Source organism: Falco peregrinus, chromosome 7 (assembly GCF_023634155.1).
Source record: "Falco peregrinus isolate bFalPer1 chromosome 7, bFalPer1.pri, whole genome shotgun sequence".
Classification (NCBI taxonomy): domain Eukaryota; kingdom Metazoa; phylum Chordata; class Aves; order Falconiformes; family Falconidae; genus Falco; species Falco peregrinus.
In genome coordinates, this window is record NC_073727.1 from 57,495,153 (window position 1) to 57,516,100 (window position 20,948).

Below are 20,948 nucleotides of genomic sequence, written 5' to 3' on the forward strand. Positions count from 1 at the left end.
AACTATGAGAGGAGGCAGACTTTTCACAATTCTCGCTTTGCCAGGTTGCATTAGACCCTATAACGGAAACTAAAGCAAATCTAAAAGGCTGTATAATCTTATAAGTGAAATAGAGAATAGGGGGGGGGGGGGGGGGGGAAAGGGTCGCTCTACAGGGGTCCTGAGAAGAAAAGCTATTTCAGACATTTCATAAATGCCTTATCTGTCTTCATCAGGACTAGTATGTATATTGTTGAAAATGAATAGTGGAATAAAGGTGCAGGGTGAAATTTGCTCCATTTGAGGCAGCAGCAAAACTCAGACTTTAAATATGCAGGAGATGAGATGGAGGCTCAAAACGAAATAGTTACTTGGCGTTCTGGAGTGGTGTTTAGCTCATGAAACCACAAGCCTGATGGACAGCAGTTTTAATAAGCTTGTCAAATTAGAGGACAGCAATTTTACTGCAGAAAATGAAGTGTCTGCACTAAGGAAAGAGGGGAGAAAAGGTACGGCGTCAGCAGTACACAGGATCTTACAAAAGGACCTGACAGATTGAAAAATTAAAAGATGGGATGCTGATACATGGAATAAAATACAAAACAGATTCATCAAAAGTAGATTGTGCCAGTCTAATCAGATCTCTTGCTCTTTGATAACAGTTTTTTCTGTCAAAGGCAATCTAATCTAATTGAACTTCAGTAAAGCAATTTACCAGTGCCACACAGAAAATGAATAATCAAAAGGAGGAAGCTGGGGATTAGTTGGAAGAGTTGTAAAGTGGTGAGGAATGGGCTAAGGAGGAGCCTGCAGCAGGCTCTGCAAGAGAGGGTTAGTAGGAAGAAGAAAAGACCTTATTATGGGAACACCTTTCTAAATATTGTCTGAAATGGAATACATGGAATTACATTTGCTGTTGGGAATTCGGGCAGCCTCAACAGTATGGAATATTAAGAGATGAACATTTTAATGTTTTCACAGGTAACAAATGGGATCAACTTCAACAGGACAAGGCTGAAGGGAATAACACCAGGAATTTCTGCTCTGACCTGGGAATAGGAGAAAGGAAGAAAGGATTAGGTGAATCAGTGAATTTTAGAATAATTATCTGTGTGATGCAGCTGTAAGAAAGGAAAAAATAAATACAGTATATAGTAGCCAAGGCATTTCCAGCAAATAAGAGGGAATTTTCAGCATTGTGGGTATCTTTATACAAAGAACTAGTGACTCGTTTGCTTACCTACATCTTAAATCTAGGATTAATTCATGGTGGGAAGGAACAGAAGGAAACACTAAAACAATGTGGGAGCACAGTCTCTTCCCACAGTAAACTAACGGTGTTTGTTTTGTTTGGCTTGGGAAGACACTGACTGATGGGTCCTACAGTTGCTGTCTGCATGCTCATTGTGGTGCAGGACAACACAGAAGATGGAGATGAGCAATTTAGGCTAAATAATAATATGGGAGCAAGAAAAAGAAGAAACTGCCAAGTATGAACACTGAAATAATTAAAAACCTTGAGAATCCTTCCATTAATGGTGGGGGCAAAAGACCAAAATGGATTGAATACAAAGTTTGATGTTCAGAAAGATTATGGTATGAAATGTTCCTGAGCCATTAGGATGTCTTTCAGCCAACTGTCTGTGCAAAGAATACAGAGACCACTTAAAAACCCTTCCTCTTATCCTGTTTTTCCTCCTAACAATCTCTAGATCAAGGTTGGGGTTTTTCAGGCCACTTCACTATAAGCTGAGAAGAAAGTTCTTTGTCTAATACAGACATGAGCCACATTTCCAGGTGGAGGTTTCTGGAAAGCCACCTTTTTTAACAGGCTAGACTAAATACACAAGTCAGCGTCACTTCTGTTAGGAGAAAATGTGGAAGTCTTCTTCAGTCTTTTTCCTCAAAACACTTTATCATGAAACTTTCCGAACTACACCTCTCTGCAAACCCTTCCCCCCAAAAAATCCTAACTCAAACTTTAAACCATCACATTTCTACACTTAAAAACCATCGCTTATACTATAGTGCAGGCAAGTCAGGCTGGGATTCTAACAAGTTTTAGCCCCACTAGCATGAAAGTAGCAAGTGCAAGAGACAAGTGTGAGGACAGAGGATGATGCAACATAGCCATCTGGGGCAACGTACTTTTTCAGGTATCAACACTGCTGGGTTTACAAAGTGCCCTTTAGTCTGCTCTGTTGTTCCACACATAGACAATGTCATCTTACCCTAGTGCCAATGGCCTGCTTTTATTTATCACATACTTTATTTACTCTTGTTTGTTACTGTCCTTCCTCTACTGTGCTTTACCATGGGAAAAACAGATGGGCAGCCTCTGGACCATTCTTTGAGATGTTAACAAAACATAATTGGGACCAATGTATTCCACTTTGTGCGTGTCCGAACACACATGTATATATGTGCATGTGCTTATGTGTATGCATGCACATGCACACACAAGTATGTGCTAACTAGAAATCAAAACAGGAACAAAGAGGGCAATCACTAAATTTAAAAAAGTCAGAAAATATGAAGTGCTTTTAGAAGTAGAAAATCCTGCTTCAAAATGGCATAAAGCAAAGAACAAATAGGCATGATTTAAAAATACAGATTAGCATTTGGCTACATAGTGGATCTTAGAACACAGCTGTTCCAGTTTAACTAAAGCCATGTGACTGTTGTATAAAAAGGTCCTCAGCATGAACCCCTACTTGGCTGCACCAACCATCAAAGCATTTCTGACCCCCAAGAACCCGTAGGGGGGAGAGCTATATGCTTAAGACATGCCACCAGTCCAGGGGTCCCCAAATTGTGGTACATCTACCACTGTGGTATGCAATATATTGCCAAATGGTATGCAGAAAAAAAACAGAAACCAAACCTCCAAAAATCCACCACCAAAACCTGTTACACCTGCCTTATCTCTGGAAGCGATAGGCAGGAGCCAGCTAGATCACTTTTGCTGTACACAGAGCTAGGAGCTGCTGTAGATGATTAAGGTGTGTGCGGAACATTGAGGGAAGGACTGGGGCAGCCCAGAAGAAACTTCTGCTGATGCCACCAGTGCATTTTCTCCCTCTAAACAAAGCCTGGGAACTCATGTCTTACATGACTGGCTAGCTGTTTTCCTAGGGTGGTACACCAGGTCACATTTCTTTCTGAAAGGAAAGCAGGGTTTGAGTGCCAGCAGAAACTCAGCAGTAGCTGAGAAATGCAGTTTCCAAACAAAAAAAACTTTCTTTTCTGCAAGGCAGTGGCTCCTGACTCCCATCACATTCAGAATTAGTAGGTGCTGTGAGCAAGGGGCTGCTTCTCTGGGAGATGCTCCAGGCTGCTGTGGCTCCCTAAGCCTGAGTACACACTTCATAAACCTGCTGTTGCCATGCTTAGGCAGTGCCCTGGATGCCATTCCTTGCTGCACGAGACCAGCTAACGTGTGACCTAAAGGAATTGCAGTCTTTTTGTTATTCTAGCAAACATACACAGACTTCTTCATGCAAAGTTTTACCTGATGAAAGCTTAAAAGTGTTAAAAATTAGGATATTCTCTGTGCAGAACAAAAATCAAACCAACTAGTATTAAGGCTGAAATAATTTCAAAAGGATATAATAGAACATTATTGTAATTAAAAAAAAAACCCAACAACCCTCAGGTTAGAAGCCCTCAAAATAAAGCAGACATTGTGTAAAAAGAAAGTTTACATGTATCACAAGCGAGTGAGCTGATGGCCCATTTACTTACCAGCTGCACCTGGAGGGTATCTGAAAAGCCACTTTTGCTGGCTGTCAGAAATCATTTTAATCATCCATCCTCTATGGTCAGAGGCCTTCAGAGCTCAGCTGTGTATGGACACCAGGGTTTGGCCAGCCCTTCAGGACCATCACATGAATGAAGCGAGTCGGCCTGTACATGCAGCTACATGCAGCACACAGCCCTCCTGATGGAGGAATCAGGTCCTTTCTCATTCAGTACATCCAGGCCTGAAGTTACTTTATCAATAATTTAAAATAGCAGTTGAGTGTTCAATCTTCATGACCCAGAGCAATGAGTCAATAAGGTCTTCCTGGTGTTTTATTGTTCTCAGGGAGGCACAGGGGAAAAAATGGTTGATTTAGAGCTAATTACCTGCCTTTTAGGCAGACTGAAAATGTGGCTTTACTATTATTGGTATTAATGTTCTACTGAAGCAAAAGACAGTTTGCATATGCTCTTGAAAATGTTGGTTGAGTCTGCTCTTCCTGCTCAAATACTGCTGTTAATGTTTGATAGCAGCCGCCTGAAAACTGAAGCCTTTGAACTGTTTATTGCTCTTGGGAGGTGGTTTGTCTTTTTTGTTATATATGTATACTGGAGCCTAGCTGCAAGTTTCTTGGGCACGGCATAAATGATTAGAGCCCTGTTCAAAAGTGATGTTGGTTTTAAGTATTCTTTTTGGATGTTACCATTTCTACTTTCAAATGAAGTACTTTCAAAAAACCTCTACTGCTGAAGCACAGCTATGTGTGCTTGCACAGCTCCAAGGAGTGGTTGTGTGGTTACTCCATAGTAAGGATTAGTCACACATTAACCACAGCTGTAAAAACATGTCTATGGGAAAATCACATCCAAACACTGATGGTCTTTGAGTCTGCTGCTTATTACTGAGGAGGTGGGTTTCTGTACCATTTTTCTTCAGCATTGTGCAACATACATCTGGCCTGTTTGCTATCATGATGCATCATAGCTTTTTCTCTGGCAGTCTTCTACCTCCCCCACTTCCATGAACCAATGTCTACTGAGGTAGAGCTGACTCAGCCAATGTTCCCAAACCAGCAGGTCTTAGCAGCAAGGGGGCACTCACACTGTTAAGAGTGTTTAGCCACACTATTTCATTGTCACCTGAGGCAAAGCAGGTGATGCCAAATGATGACTTAGGGCTCTGTGATTATAACAACTTTAGGCCCGTGAGGAGCAAGGACACCCTTGCTCATTGCCAAGATGACACTAAAGACTGTAGCAAGTGCTCTTGCTTTTTACTCAACAGAAAGCCGTCATCCATTACTGTCATTCTCTTCTCTACATGTTACTACACCTCATTCTTACACAGGCCTTCAGCAACGTATGCTGCACTTGATTTCCAAGTCCTTCTCTCCAGATCTTCTCAGAGGTGATAAAGCTGAAGAACTCAGAGGGGAAGGAGAAAGAGGACAGCACCCCCTCTAGGAATGTGTGACTTGGTAGAGCCACTCTGCATCGAGCTTTGGCCTCTGATAATTGTTGGTGCTGCAGTACACACTTCAGGGCTTCCAGGAGAGGGTCCCAGATCATAATTAGACAACCATGGATTCTGTTCTCCTCCCACTGCTGTTGAATTCCCTTGAAAGAATGACAAGCCTTCTTAATGTGAATATGTCTTGGTGGGGGGGAAAGGTAGTGCAAATGAGAGATACACAAATAGGAATGCTTTCTCCAAAGCTGCTTTTGGCAAAGGAAGAAAAGCAGCGCTCATGAGGAGCATGTAATTACCATGTCCTCTGCCCCACCCTCACCGTCTCAAGAGAAAATTCTCTTTATACATTAATCTGGCTTCTGAATTTACTGATTTGCTCCAGGCCTGTGTCACATGGCCCATTGCAAGTCAGCAACAAAGTCTCTTTCATACAAATAAATGAGGCTCCTTTAGACTCAAGCTGCCTGTTGAGTACATCTAGGAGAACTGAGAATTGGGAACAAGGCAGTGCAGCTTTCTGGTATTGCTGGAAGTGATGTCCCTGTATTTGGGGACTGAAAGGGGGAATCCTCAGCAAGCTTCTGTGGTGCCATTCCTCACCGTGGCTCCTGCCCGGCAAAGGCAGTTTAGGCTGGGATAAGAACTTACATATTACCGTAATGTGAGAAGCTGAATTGCTCTGAGAAAGTGCATGTTTTCTGTACGTTGAGCTCATTTCCCTTGTTACCAAGCTCCACTGCCTCTAATGCCTGCTCCAGCTTGTTTTCCTGTTACCCCAGTAGCACGTGATTCAGACCATCCTTCCCCTTCCCTACCTGCAATGAGTAATAGAAGTGTGCCTCAGGCTCCTCACGTTTTCTTTACATGGGGCAACATAAACTCCAGCTTTGCCTTGAGCAAGGAGCCATTACTATTTATCTAGAAAACCCCTCAGAGAAAAAGGAGATCTGAAATTATCACAGTGGGTTCCTACGCTGATCGTCATGTGTAGGAGGATCCTGCACAACAGAATTCCTCTGGCCAGTTAGGACACTTTGCATGTTATTTTATAAGTGCCTCTTGAGAAGTTTGCTTCTGTTCCAATCAATCCTCCAGCACCTTTCCATTCCATTCATTGATGTGAAATGAGGTAAGACCAGTAAGAAACACCATGGTACAATCTTCATAGAGCACTGCTACCTCTTCCCCTCCAAAGGCCAGTTACACAGCTTTCTGTGCTGTAGCTAGTGCCTAGCCTGCTGCTACTTCTTCAGGCACGCAAGGCCTGTATCACAGCCAGGAGCCGGAAAGTACACTGAAGCTTCGGGAATGAGTGTTTAACCTCCCCCCGCCCCCTCCCCCCCTTAACATTACTGATGTTCTTGAAGCCAAATACTCCCTTGTTTATTCCAGAAAGCAAACATGTTTTGTTGTACAAACATAAGTCCTTGCACTATATGTACACGGGCTTATGGGCCCAGCTCCAGCAGGGAGTGCCACAGCCCCACTCCAGGGCAGGCCTGACCCCGGCCCTGCCCAGAGAGCTGCTTCAGGACAGCGTTGGCTTGGGGCTGGGGGAGGCACTGGGCCATTCCCAGTTCGGGCCCGGCGGAAGGGGGAGGTATCCAGCTAGGAGCTGGCTGGGGTGGACAGTGCCCAGCAGCCAGCATGGAGGCCACAAGGGACCTCCCTTCGGGACACCCCAGGCCACTCTCCTGGAACTAGCATTGCCACTCAGCCCCATTCCATGCACGGGGGAAGTCCCAGGTCACAGTGGAAATGCTTTTCTGCTGCTCTCCTCAGCGTTCACACCCAGCATCGCTCAGCCACCGCCACAGTGCCTTAGGCATGTGGACAGCCATCATGGTCCTCTCCACCGTGGAAGGGGGGGCCGAAAGAGAACAGGGGATGAAAGTAGGCATGCAAAATCATTCTTGCAGAAAAATCGTTTAGGTAGTGAGAAACAAAGATGAAAAACATTTAAACACCGAGGACAAACCTTCTCCACGCTAAGCCCAGCCTACACTTCCCTCCGTACACCTCAGCCCTGCTTGCTGCTCCCCCCCGGCCCCAGGCTCTGGTGGGCTGCGCCATCCCGCCGCGGCACGCCCCCTGCTGCTCCTCCCTCCTATTGCAGGCCGCCCTACCTCAGGCAACTTCTCTAGGGCGTGAACGGGCCCCTCTCATTGGCCCAGAGCTGCCATCAACTCCCCTGATTGGCCGAGCTCCGGCAGCCGTTAGGTTCGTTACGGAGCCTTTTGGAAACAACCAGAGCCAGCTGCGGCCGGTACAGGCGGCCCCGCCGCCTCTCACAGAGGCCTCGACTGCAGCACCCCGCACCCAAACGCTGTTGTTGGTGCCCCGCAGAGGCCCCCCTCACCCCTGCAGAGCCGAGACTGAAGAGCTGCCACCGGAGCAGCCGTTGGTGACAGACTCTGCCCTCAGCACCATCACCACCTCCACAGACTCACACTGCAAGCGTGACCTGTCTTGTGGGGAACAGGGGTGGTCACAGGGACAAGGCCTCCCTGCCCCCAGCAACCCTTGCCCTCTGCCCCTGCAAGGCACCAGAAGACAGACATGCAGCAGCGCCTGATCATTGCCAGCTGACCTCGTCTTGCTATGACACACACCTCCAAGAACACCTCCAGCCATTTGAATGGTCCAATATCACAGCTTCCAGGCTTCGTCCCTCCTGGGGGGCAGCTGCTGGCAGTAACTGCAGGATCGGTGTGTGGCTCTGCACAGCCCTCTATTAGCCGATCGATGCCAAAGCCTCGCTCCCTCTGCAGGGCAGCATTGACATGTGGCCGTAGCCCCCAGGTTCTCAAAGCGAGGGTCTCTCCAGGCATTGGCTGCACCCCTGTGGCTCCGGCTTCCCTGCACCTCCACAGGCACTGCGAGGGGATCTCCCTGGGCAGTGACTGTGGGCAACCCTGAGGAGCTTTGCTCCGCTTTGCACAGCAGGCAGAGAAGGGCCTTTGGGAGCTGCTCTGTGGCTCATGGCACAGGAACAAAGTAATTTTCAAGAGAACTGGAAAGTGTTAATTCAAAGTTGTTAATTCAAAGCCAGTAAAAGAAAAGGCTGCATTTTACCAGTACGGGGCAGCCCCTCACCCTCTCTCACATAGGACATCCCTGCAGCATCCCCGCTACAAAACACTGTCAAGGAAAACCCTATGCACACAGAAACGAGATGCACCCATGGAAGCAGGGAGGGAGAACAGGAAGAACAGCAGCGAGAAAACTCATGTGTGGAAATAAAGGCAGAAGAATCACTCTCCCAACTATTGTCATTAGCAAAGGACACTTGGGGAATTTACCTTAATTTTGAACATAGAATTACTGGTATAGCTATTGGGAAGCAAAGATGATAAACATTTGGGTTGTTGGGAACCTCATGAAGTTCAGCAAGGGGAAGTGTAAAGACCTACACCTGGGAAAGAACAACCCCAAGCACCAGTATATGCTGGGGGCCAGCCAGCTGGAAGGCAGCTTGGCAGAAAAGGACTGAGGGATCCTGGTGGACACCAGGTGAACATGAGCCAGCAATGTTCCCTTGCAACAAAAGCAGCTATCCTGGTCTGCATGAGGCAAAGTATTGCCAGCAGGCTGAGGGAGGTAACCATTCTCCTTTATTCAGCACTGGTGAGGTCACACCTGGCTCCTATGTCCAGTTTTGGGCTCATCAGTACAAGAGAGACATGGACTCTGGAGAGTACTGGAGAGAGCCTAACAAAGGGCCACTAAGGTGATGAAGGTACTGGAGCATCTCACATATGAGGAAAGGCTGAGAGAGCTAGGACGGTTCAGCCTAGAGACAAGAAAGCTCAGGGAAGATCTTACTAATTTATGTAAATACCTGAAGGGAGGATGCAAAGAATATGCGGCCAGATTCTTTTTGGTGGTGCCCAGTGACAGGACAAGAGGCAAGGGGCACAAACTGAAACATGGGAGGTTCTCTCTGAACATCAGGAAACCCTTTTTCACTGTGAGGGTGACCAAGCACTGTCACAGGGTTATCCAGGGACGTGGTGGAGTTTCCATCCTTGGAGATGTTCAGAAGCTGCCTGGACACAGTCCTGGGCAACTGGATCGAGGTGGCACTGGCTGTGCAGGGGGCTTGGATCAGGTGACCTCCAAGGTCCCTACCAACCTCAATCATTCTGCAATTTAAACACTTAAGGAAATGCAGGGGAACCTGCAAGAGCTCTTCCATCGCACTCCATTCTGACAATCCTCACTGCTCTTTTCTTCTTGTTGGGGGATGCTGCTCACGTCCTGCACCTAAGACTTTCTCTTGCTCCAGTATGTACATGAGAATGTAGAGCTCCTAGTAAGCCCCAGAGCTCAGGGCTGTGATTCTTCCAGTCTCCCAGGGCTTTCAGTCACCTCTGTGCCACAGCCAGAGATCAGCTGCCCTGAAAGGGAGAGGCAGGGATTTTGCAGATGAACCCACCCCATACCACAGCAAGGAGGAGAGTGGTGCCCACAGAGGCATTTACCTGCTATTCCCAGGGTCACTACTTATTATCATACAGCCAGAACAGGTGCTGGGGCCTCCATCTTCTTGGTCCCATGGTGGACACCAAACTTCATTCCTCTCTGCAACTTGCTGCCTTGAGGGACCTGCACAGCTCCCAGCACTGAAGTGCACTGAAGCAGCTGTGGTGTGCAGGGGACTTGCAGGAAACCAGGTAGATCCACACTACCTCTGGAAGCCTGAGGCATAAGGCAAGCCCCAGGTCCCCATCCTCAGGAACCTTATTGATGGCCACTGTGGTCTTCTCCCCAGAAGCCGGCACCGGAGCTGTTGCCTATATTACCAGTTCAATGAGGTGGAAGAAGTGAGTAGGGCATGAAGCCACTGCTCCTCCACACGCAAAAAAGAATCCCACAGGCATATTGCAGAAGAAATACATTTATTGTGAAAATGCCTGATCCTGGTAGAGGGATTTGCTACTCCCTGAGTACACAGGCCACAGGGACCTGCTTCCCCTGGCCACCGGCAATGGGAAGAGCATGGTCATATTAACAGGGAATGCACAGGGAGAGATACATTTGGCCAGTGGCGGGTCTGTTTTGGACATGACTGGTGCAACGGCTCTGCCCAAATGGGAGCAGCTCCTGACCTCTTCTCACAGAAGCCACTCCTGCAACCCCCGCGCTACCAAAGCCTTGCCACGTCAGCGCAAGGTGGTCACAGGCTTTCTCGTCCCCCAGGGAGCCCAGGCAAACTTCCAGCCCCACAACAACCTGTGACCAGCCCCACCCAGCCAAAGAGCATGGTGCCCTCGGCCTGGCACCTGGTGGGCACTAAGGCTCTGCTTCCCGTCCCCTTTGTCATCTTCCCTTGGGTCTCCTCACCTCTCTGCTCCTCCCCTTCCTGCTCCCAAAGTGGGCCTGGCCTGTGCTTAGGAGCTTTTGTCTAGTGCAAGGGCACTCTGAACAGCAAATGAGAATGAGCCGCAGCTGCCAGCTCCCGACTCCCAACTTTCAACTTGCAATTCGTTACTCGCAGCTCCCGACTCACAGCTCCCTACTCCCAACTCCCAGCTCCTGACACCTGACTGCTAATTTGGAACTTGTAACTTCAGCTCACAACTCCTGGGCCTAAGAGCAACATAACAACATAACCTACTGTGAGAGAGCTCGTCCTTCCTCCTCCATCGCAGAGAGGGCATCCCCTGTGTCACAGCAGGAAGCACAACAGCCTCAGGAATCCAGCTGCCCTTGGATCCACTTTCTGCGTAACCTGATTGTGTTTATACCTTCCAGTGTGGAAGCATGGACTATAGCATCCCTGTGGCCTTGTACATTCTGAAGCAACTACCAGACAATATGTCAGCATGATGGCTGCCGGAGACAGCAAGCTGCAGGTGGTAACGGCTGCATAAGGACATTTAGCCCTTCCTGAGCACCGTGTCCTGCTCCCGTGTTGCTCTCACTTTGACGCAATGGTGCTATGGCCAACATATGTCAGGCCTCAGCATGATCTCCACGTGACCCAAAACTGGACAAGGATTTCAGTGAACAATCACATGCCCTCACTGGAGATGCTGGGGCTCTCAGGCACCTGGCCTGGTTGCTCCTGGGGATCTCCCTCGCTCTCTGACCATTCTGCCCGGCCAGAAGGGGAAGGGCCATGCACACCCCCTTGAGTCCAAGGGCCCTGCTCCTTGTCCTCGGTGCCCGGCAGGGTGTCCCCGCTGGCCGTGCTGCTGCCAGCTGTTTCCCCGTGTTCCCTTTTGCATGGGGGTGTCTCCTCATCCTCGCGAGGCATTTCTCGCTGCGCTCTCAAGAACGCTGCTGGCCCGCAGCAGGCTGGAGCCTGCATCCCTCGCGGGCAGGTGCCCACAGGGTCTGTGGTCTCTTTGTGTGGGCCAGGGAGCTGCTGCTCCCCAGGCAAAGAAAGACTCCCATGGGCTCACTTCAGAGGAGACACATTTATTGGGAGGGCTGTTGCTCCTGGTAGGGCCTGGAGGGGACCTGCTGCTCCCTGGGTCCATACGCCGCTGAGCCCTGCTTCCTCTGGCCACTTGCAAGGGGAAGAGCACGGTCACATTCCCGGGGTCGGGCTGCTCTTTGCACTCCCGACTTGCAGCGTGTGGACAGGCTCCCCCTGAGCAAGAGGAGCTGCTGTCCCCAGGGCTGCTGCCACCTTGCTGTCCCCTGGCCTCACTGGCACCGTGTCCGGATGGCACCTGTCTCTCCCACTGAGCAAGCCTCACCCTGAGAGCCCACCAAGTCCTTCCCCATCGCCACCTAAGGTGGTCACAGGCTTTCTGCTTCCCCCAGGAGCCCCGGCAATCCTCCAGCCATACAACAACCCGCGACCGACCTCACGCACCCAAAGAGCATGGTGCCCTCGGCCTGGCACCTGGTGGGCACTAAGGCTCTGCTTTCCGTCCCCTTTGTCATCTTCCCGTGGGCCTCCTCTCCTGTCCTCTCGTCTCCTCCTCTTCCTGCTCCCAGATCGGGCCGTGTCTGTGCCTAGGAGCTTGGTGCACGGGCGCCCTAACAGCAAAGCAGGGTGAGGGCGAGCACACAGCAGCTGCTGCCTGGCAGAGGTGGTGTCTCTGCCCCAGGACTCCTGGGTCTGGCTGCTCTCAGCGGGGCACGAGCCTGGTGTGGTCCCACCGCACTAGAAGCCGCCCATGCCGATAGAGAGGGATCCGTAGGGTGGACCCGCACACGTGGAAGTGCCGAGAAGGCTGGGCGGCAGCAGCCCTCTTCTGGCTCTGCTGCCTCTTGGGCCTGTCCTATGGAAGAGGCCTTTCTTCCACCATCCCTCCCCTTCCTGCTCCCAGGCCTGCTGCAGCAGATGGAGCTGAAGTCTGGGAGCCTTCACTGCCAGGCAGGCTGTGGCGTGGGGCTTCGCTGCGCTCGGGGCAGAGCCTGCTGGAGCCAGCCGTGTGCAGATCCAGAGGGTCGGCAGGCTCATCCTGCGGACCAGGGAGCTGTTCTGCCGGCTTCGTGGTCTCGACGTGCCTGTCCCCACGCCAGAAGGGAGAGCGGTCGGGCAGCTCAGTGCACCCCTGCAGAGGGGGAGGCTGAGCGGCATTTTGCCCCAGGGCGATGTCTTCAGAGCTCTCCTTGTCTTCCAGGACCCTGGTTGGCAGTGGGTAGTTCTGTTGTGTCTTCAGGTTTGCAATGCGATACTCCGGTGTCCATTGCATAGCCTCATAGTCCAGGAAGGGTGGGTCGTCGTCCATGGGAACCACCACCCCGTTGTGCTCTTGTGCTCGCTGAGGTGGTGGAGGAGTTGAGGCTGGGACAGTCTGCGGAGTCTCGTCCACATTGTCTGGCGGGCCCAGTTCCTTCAGCAGTTGCGCTTCTGGGATGAGGCCCTCCAAGGCGTCCTGGCCTCTGTGGTCTTTGGTAGGCGTCTCTGTTTCCCTGGAGCAAACATCAGGTGCCTCTGGAGGTGGAGTGGGAGCACCCAGCTGGATCGCAAGATCTTGCTGGTGCTGGTGCACGGTGCCGGCCTCAAGGCATCTGTCCACTTCCTCCCTGCAGGGTGGGCGAGTTGCTGGGCCAGAGCGATCCTCCAGGTCAGCCCTGGGGTGGCCCAGGCCAGGGTGTATGCTGGAGGCATGAGCCATGTCTGCTCCATGCACAAGAGAAGCCAGAGACGCCCGTGAAGAGCAGCCAAAGTCACTGGCCCTGGTGTAAGGCCAGGAGTCGTCACTTGAAGGTGTCAAAGAGACACTTGAAGAGGACCCATCTTCACTGGCCGTGAGGGAAATCTCGGAAGTGTCGCTGTCCTCAGATGTCTCCAGGCTGAACCTTTATGAAGAGGAGCAGGAGGAGGAGGCAGAAGAAGAGGAAGCTTAAGCCCAGCACTCCGGAGCATCCTGGGGCCATCCTTCCAGCCCCCAAGGAGGCAGCAGGCTGTGTCACTGCCCACTGCTGTGGGATCCCACCCAGCATGTGCCCGAGGCCCCCTCCGTGCGGGCTGGGCACAGCGGTTCCCTCTGCCCCAGGAGAAAGGGGAGACACTGGCAGCTCTGCGTCATGGAGATCGTTGCCTCCAGAAGGGCATCTGCCCTTACATTTTTGGCCCATAGATTTCCCCTTGCCCTCCCCAGCCAGCAGCCCCAAGCCATGCCCCCCATTGCTGTCCCCATTCCCTCCTCGGTGGCCTCACATGTCCAAATCTCTCTTTAGGTTCTCCATGCTCCTCTGTATCTCATGGACGATTGTTTCATACATGCCATCCATCTCCAGGTGTACGGGAGAGCTGCAGAGGGGCAGAGGGCAGCGTTAGCGGGACCTTTCTTGGTGGGGGTATCCCGGAGTGGTACCAGCGGGGACGGCTCCACCTACCACGTCCTTGAGGGCTGTGGGGACCGCAGGGGGTCAAAGGCCGCAGGCAGAGGATACAGAATGAGCTGATGGGGCCTCCGCACACGGGTCCGTAGGAACATGGAGCCAGCGCGGGTCTTTGCAGGACACCTGCCCTTGCACAGGGCTCGCTTACTTCTGTCGTCCTCCTTGTTGCCTCTGCATGGGCGCTCCTTTGGTCTCCTTTCCTACGCAGGCAGGGCAAACAGTGCGTTAGAGGGGAGCGTTCCCTGCGCCTGCTGGGCACCGGCAAAACCCCAGAGCCCGGCCAGGGCATGGCTGGGAAACGGCCTCCCCTGCCAGGCAAGGGCCCCCCAGCCCGCCCCTGGGGCTGCTCCCGGGCCCCTGCTGACCCCCCACCCTGCCGGCCAGGGCACAGCTCTGCACCAGCACTGACTCCTACCTGGGCCTTGGCCGTGGGCACTGTGAGGCGGCGGTAGGCAAGCACCACCAGCACCAGCAGCAGCCCCAGGAAAGCAGAGAAGGCGACGAAGGCCGCTGGCCCGGGGAACCAGCTCATTGCCCAGGGCGTGACGGGCATGCCTGTAACACGTGCCAGAGAGAGCCAAGGAGAGCTTGAGGAGGCGCAGCCGCACCCAGCTCGCAGTGCGCTTGCTCTCCCTTCCCAGCTCAAGAGCCTCTGTCTTCGCCTGGCAGCTCGCAGGCAAAGTGCCGCCTGGCCTTGCTTCAGGCCCACGTTCCTATTGGCCCCGCGTTTGTGACGTGTCACCCTTCCGCCAGCTGTGATGTCACCAGCGCTCCGCTACGACAACGTTTGTGATGCAGGGGCGACGGGGGCAAGTGACCCTCCCCGAGCTGAGCCGAACCGAGGGAGGCGACAGTGCCCTGAACACGCCCGGTCCCGAGAGCTGGCCCTGTGTAGGGCCACACAAAGCCTCTGGCCTCTCACTAGGAAGGGCCAAAGCCCGGGTCCCGGCCTGCGCCGCCCCTCCCGAGAGCCTGTGAACTGCCTGTTGGCTCTCTCGAGTCCCAGCCACCCCGTCCCCATCCTCCGTGCCGTGCCCAGTGTCCATAGCTGGGGCTGTCCCCACCCGCTCTGCTCCTGGCAGGGGCGCTGGGACGGGCCCTGGCTCTGCCAGACCTCGCTGCTGTCTTGCCGGAGACAGCAAGCTGCAGGTGGTAACGGCTGCATAAGGACATTTAGCCCTTCCTGAGCACCGTGTCCTGCTCCCGTGTTGCTCTCACTTTGATGCAATGGTGCTATGGCCAACATATGTCAGGCCTCAGCATGATCTCCACGTGACCCAAAACTGGACAAGGATTTCAGTGAACAATCACATGCCCTCACTGGAGATGCTGGGGCTCTCAGGCACCTGGCCTGGTTGCTCCTGGGGAGCTCCCTCGCTCTCTGACCGTTCTGCCCGGCCAGAAGGGGAAGGGCCATGCACACCCCCTTGAGTCCAAGGGCCCTGCTCCTTGTCCTCGGTGCCCGGCAGGGTGTCCCCGCTGGCCGTGCTGCTGCCAGCTGTTTCCCCGTGTTCCCTTTTGCATGGGGGTGTCTCCTCATCCTCGCGAGGCATTTCTCGCTGCGCTCTCAAGAACGCTGCTGGCCCGCAGCGGGCTGGAGCCTGCATCCCTCGCGGGCAGGTGCCCACAGGGTCTGTGGTCTCTTTGTGTGGGCCAGGGAGCTGCTGCTCCCCAGGCAAAGAAAGACTCCCATGGGCTCACTTCAGAGGAGACACATTTATTGGGAGGGCTGTTGCTCCTGGTAGGGCCTGGAGGGGACCTGCTGCTCCCTGGGTCCATACGCCGCTGAGCCCTGCTTCCTCTGGCCACTTGCAAGGGGAAGAGCATGGTCACATTCCCGGGGTCGGGCTGCTCTTTGCACTCCCGACTTGCAGCGTGTGGACAGGCTCCCCCTGAGCAAGAGGAGCTGCTGTCCCCAGGGCTGCTGCCACCTTGCTGTCCCCTGGCCTCACTGGCACCGTGTCCGGATGGCACCTGTCTCTCCCACTGAGCAAGCCTCACCCTGAGAGCCCACCAAGTCCTTCCCCATCGCCGCCTAAGGTGGTCACAGGCTTTCTGCTTCCCCCAGGAGCCCCGGCAATCCTCCAGCCATACAACAACCCACGACCGGCCTCACGCACCCAAAGAGCATGGTGCCCTCGGCCTGGCACCTGGTGGGCACTAAGGCTCTGCTTCCCGTCCCCTTTGTCATCTTCCCGTGGGCCTCCTCTCCTGTCCTCTCGTCTCCTCCTCTTCCTGCTCCCAGATCGGGCCGTGTCTGTGCCTAGGAGCTTGGTGCACGGGCGCCCTAACAGCAAAGCAGGGTGAGGGCGAGCACACAGCAGCTGCTGCCTGGCAGAGGTGGTGTCTCTGCCCCAGGACTCCTGGGTCTGGCTGCTCTCAGCGGGGCACGAGCCTGGTGTGGTCCCACCGCACTAGAAGCCGCCCATGCCGATAGAGAGGGATCCGTAGGGTGGACCCGCACACGTGGAAGTGCCGAGAAGGCTGGGCAGCAGCAGCCCTCTTCTGGCTCTGCTGCCTCTTGGGCCTGTCCTATGGAAGAGGCCTTTCTTCCACCATCCCTCCCCTTCCTGCTCCCAGGCCTGCTGCAGCAGATGGAGCTGAAGTCTGGGAGCCTTCACTGCCAGGCAGGCTGTGGCGTGGGGCTTCGCTGCGCTCGGGGCAGAGCCTGCTGGAGCCAGCCGTGTGCAGATCCAGAGGGTCAGCAGGCTCATCCTGCGGACCAGGGAGCTGTTCTGCCGGCTTCGTGGTCTCGACATGCCTGTCCCCACGCCAGAAGGGAGAGCGGTCGGGCAGCTCAGTGCACCCCTGCAGAGGGGGAGGCTGAGCGGCATTTTGCCCCAGGGCGATGTCTTCAGAGCTCTCCTTGTCTTCCAGGACCCTGGTTGGCAGTGGGTAGTTCTGTTGTGTCTTCAGGTTTGCAATGCGATACTCCGGTGTCCATTGCATAGCCTCATAGTCCAGGAAGGGTGGGTCGTCGTCCATGGGAACCACCACCCCGTTGTGCTCTTGTGCTCGCTGAGGTGGTGGAGGAGTTGAGGCTGGGACAGTCTGCGGAGTCTCGTCCACATTGTCTGGCGGGCCCAGTTCCTTCAGCAGTTGCGCTTCTGGGATGAGGCCCTCCAAGGCGTCCTGGCCTCTGTGGTCTTTGGTAGGCGTCTCTGTTTCCCTGGAGCAAACATCAGGTGCCTCTGGAGGTGGAGTGGGAGCACCCAGCTGGATCGCAAGATCTTGCTGGTGCTGGTGCACGGTGCCGGCCTCAAGGCATCTGTCCACTTCCTCCCTGCAGGGTGGGCGAGTTGCTGGGCCAGAGCGATCCTCCAGGTCAGCCCTGGGGTGGCCCAGGCCAGGGTGTATGCTGGAGGCATGAGCCATGTCTGCTCCATGCACAAGAGAAGCCAGAGACGCCCGTGAAGAGCAGCCAAAGTCACTGGCCCTGGTGTAAGGCCAGGAGTCGTCACTTGAAGGTGTCAAAGAGACACTTGAAGAGGACCCATCTTCACTGGCCGTGAGGGAAATCTCGGAAGTGTCGCTGTCCTCAGATGTCTCCAGGCTGAACCTTTATGAAGAGGAGCAGGAGGAGGAGGCAGAAGAAGAGGAAGCTTAAGCCCAGCACTCCGGAGCATCCTGGGGCCATCCTTCCAGCCCCCAAGGAGGCAGCAGGCTGTGTCACTGCCCACTGCTGTGGGATCCCACCCAGCATGTGCCCGAGGCCCCCTCCGTGCCTGCTGGGCACAGCGGTTCCCTCTGCCCCAGGAGAAAGGGGAGACACTGGCAGCTCTGCGTCATGGAGATCGTTGCCTCCAGAAGGGCATCTGCCCTTACATTTTTGGCCCATAGATTTCCCCTTGCCCTCCCCAGCCAGCAGCCCCAAGCCATGCCCCCCATTGCTGTCCCCATTCCCTCCTCGGTGGCCTCACATGTCCAAATCTCTCTTTAGGTTCTCCATGCTCCTCTGTATCTCATGGACGATTGTTTCATACATGCCATCCATCTCCAGGTGTACGGGAGAGCTGCAGAGGGGCAGAGGGCAGCGTTAGCGGGACCTTTCTTGGTGGGGGTATCCCGGAGTGGTACCAGCGGGGACGGCTCCACCTACCACGTCCTTGAGGGCTGTGGGGACCGCAGGGGGTCAAAGGCCGCAGGCAGAGGATACAGAATGAGCTGATGGGGCCTCTGCACACGGGTCCGTAGGAACATGGAGCCAGCGCGGGTCTTTGCAGGACACCTGCCCTTGCACAGGGCTCGCTTACTTCTGTCGTCCTCCTTGTTGCCTCTGCATGGGCGCTCCTTTGGTCTCCTTTCCTACGCAGGCAGGGCAAACAGTGCGTTAGAGGGGAGCGTTCCCTGCGCCTGCTGGGCACCGGCAAAACCCCAGAGCCCGGCCAGGGCATGGCTGGGAAACGGCCTCCCCTGCCAGGCAAGGGCCCCCCAGCCCGCCCCTGGGGCTGCTCCAGGGCCCCTGCTGACCCCCCACCCTGCCGGCCAGGGCACAGCTCTGCACCAGCACTGACTCCTACCTGGGCCTTGGCCGTGGGCACTGTGAGGCGGCGGTAGGCAAGCACCACCAGCACCAGCAGCAGCCCCAGGAAAGCAGAGAAGGCGACGAAGGCCGCTGGCCCGGGGAACCAGCTCATTGCCCAGGGCGTGACGGGCATGCCTGTAACACGTGCCAGAGAGAGCCAAGGAGAGCTTGAGGAGGCGCAGCCGCACCCAGCTCGCAGTGCGCTTGCTCTCCCTTCCCAGCTCAAGAGCCTCTGTCTTCGCCTGGCAGCTCGCAGGCAAAGTGCCGCCTGGCCTTGCTTCAGGCCCACGTTCCTATTGGCCCCGCGTTTGTGACGTGTCACCCTTCCGCCAGCTGTGATGTCACCAGCGCTCCGCTACGACAACGTTTGTGATGCAGGGGCGACGGGGGCAAGTGACCCTCCCCGAGCTGAGCCGAACCGAGGGAGGCGACAGTGCCCTGAACACGCCCGGTCCCGAGAGCTGGCCCTGTGTAGGGCCACACAAAGCCTCTGGCCTCTCACTAGGAAGGGCCAAAGCCCGGGTCCCGGCCTGCGCCGCCCCTCCCGAGAGCCTGTGAACTGCCTGTTGGCTCTCTCGAGTCCCAGCCACCCCGTCCCCATCCTCCGTGCCGTGCCCAGTGTCCATAGCTGGGGCTGTCCCCACCCGCTCTGCTCCTGGCAGGGGCGCTGGGACGGGCCCTGGCTCTGCCAGACCTCGCTGCTGTCTTGCCGGAGACAGCAAGCTGCAGGTGGTAACGGCTGCATAAGGACATTTAGCCCTTCCTGAGCACCGTGTCCTGCTCCCGTGTTGCTCTCACTTTGACGCAATGGTGCTATGGCCAACATATGTCAGGCCTCAGCATGATCTCCACGTGACCCAAAACTGGACAAGGATTTCAGTGAACAATCACATGCCCTCACTGGAGATGCTGGGGCTCTCAGGCACCTGGCCTGGTTGCTCCTGGGGAGCTCCCTCGCTCTCTGACTGTTCTGCCCGGCCAGAAGGGGAAGGGCCATGCACACCCCCTTGAGTCCAAGGGCCCTGCTCCTTGTCCTCGGTGCCCGGCAGGGTGTCCCCGCTGGCCGTGCTGCTGCCAGCTGTTTCCCCGTGTTCCCTTTTGCATGGGGGTGTCTCCTCATCCTCGCGAGGCATTTCTCGCTGCGCTCTCAAGAACGCTGCTGGCCCGCAGCGGGCTGGAGCCTGCATCCCTCGCGGGCAGGTGCCCACAGGGTCTGTGGTCTCTTTGTGTGGGCCAGGGAGCTGCTGCTCCCCAGGCAAAGAAAGACTCCCATGGGCTCACTTCAGAGGAGACACATTTATTGGGAGGGCTGTTGCTCCTGGTAGGGCCTGGAGGGGACCTGCTGCTCCCTGGGTCCATACGCCGCTGAGCCCTGCTTCCTCTGGCCACTTGCAAGGGGAAGAGCACGGTCACATTCCCGGGGTCGGGCTGCTCTTTGCACTCCCGACTTGCAGCGTGTGGACAGGCTCCCCCTGAGCAAGAGGAGCTGCTGTCCCCAGGGCTGCTGCCACCTTGCTGTCCCCTGGCCTCACTGGCACCGTGTCCGGATGGCACCTGTCTCTCCCACTGAGCAAGCCTCACCCTGAGAGCCCACCAAGTCCTTCCCCATCGCCACCTAAGGTGGTCACAGGCTTTCTGCTTCCCCCAGGAGCCCCGGCAATCCTCCAGCCATACAACAACCCACGACCGGCCTCACGCACCCAAAGAGCATGGTGCCCTCGGCCTGGCACCTGGTGGGCACTAAGGCTCTGCTTCCCGTCCCCTTTGCCATCTTCCCGTGGGCCTCCTCTCCTGTCCTCTCGTCTCCTCCTCTTCCTGCTCCCAGATCGGGCCGTGTCTGTGCCTAGGAGCTTGGTGCACGGGCGCCCTAACAGCAAAGCAGGGTGAGGGCGAGCACACAGCAGCTGCTGCCTGGCAGAGGTGGTGTCTCTGCCCCAGGACTCCTGGGTCTGGCTGCTCTCAGCGGGGCACGAGCCTGGTGTGGTCCCACCGCACTAGAAGCCGCCCATGCCGATAGAGAGGGATCCGTAGGGTGGACCCGCACACGTGGAAGTGCCGAGAAGGCTGGGCGGCAGCAGCCCTCTTCTGGCTCTGCTGCCTCTTGGGCCTGTCCTATGGAAGAGGCCTTTCTTCCACCATCCCTGCCCTTCCTGCTCCCAGGCCTGCTGCAGCAGATGGAGCTGAAGTCTGGGAGCCTTCACTGCCAGGCAGGCTGTGGCGTGGGGCTTCGCTGCGCTCGGGGCAGAGCCTGCTGGAGCCAGCCGTGTGCAGATCCAGAGGGTCAGCAGGCTCATCCTGCGGACCAGGGAGCTGTTCTGCCGGCTTCGTGGTCTCGACGTGCCTGTCCCCACGCCAGAAGGGAGAGCGGTCGGGCAGCTCAGTGCACCCCTGCAGAGGGGGAGGCTGAGCGGCATTTTG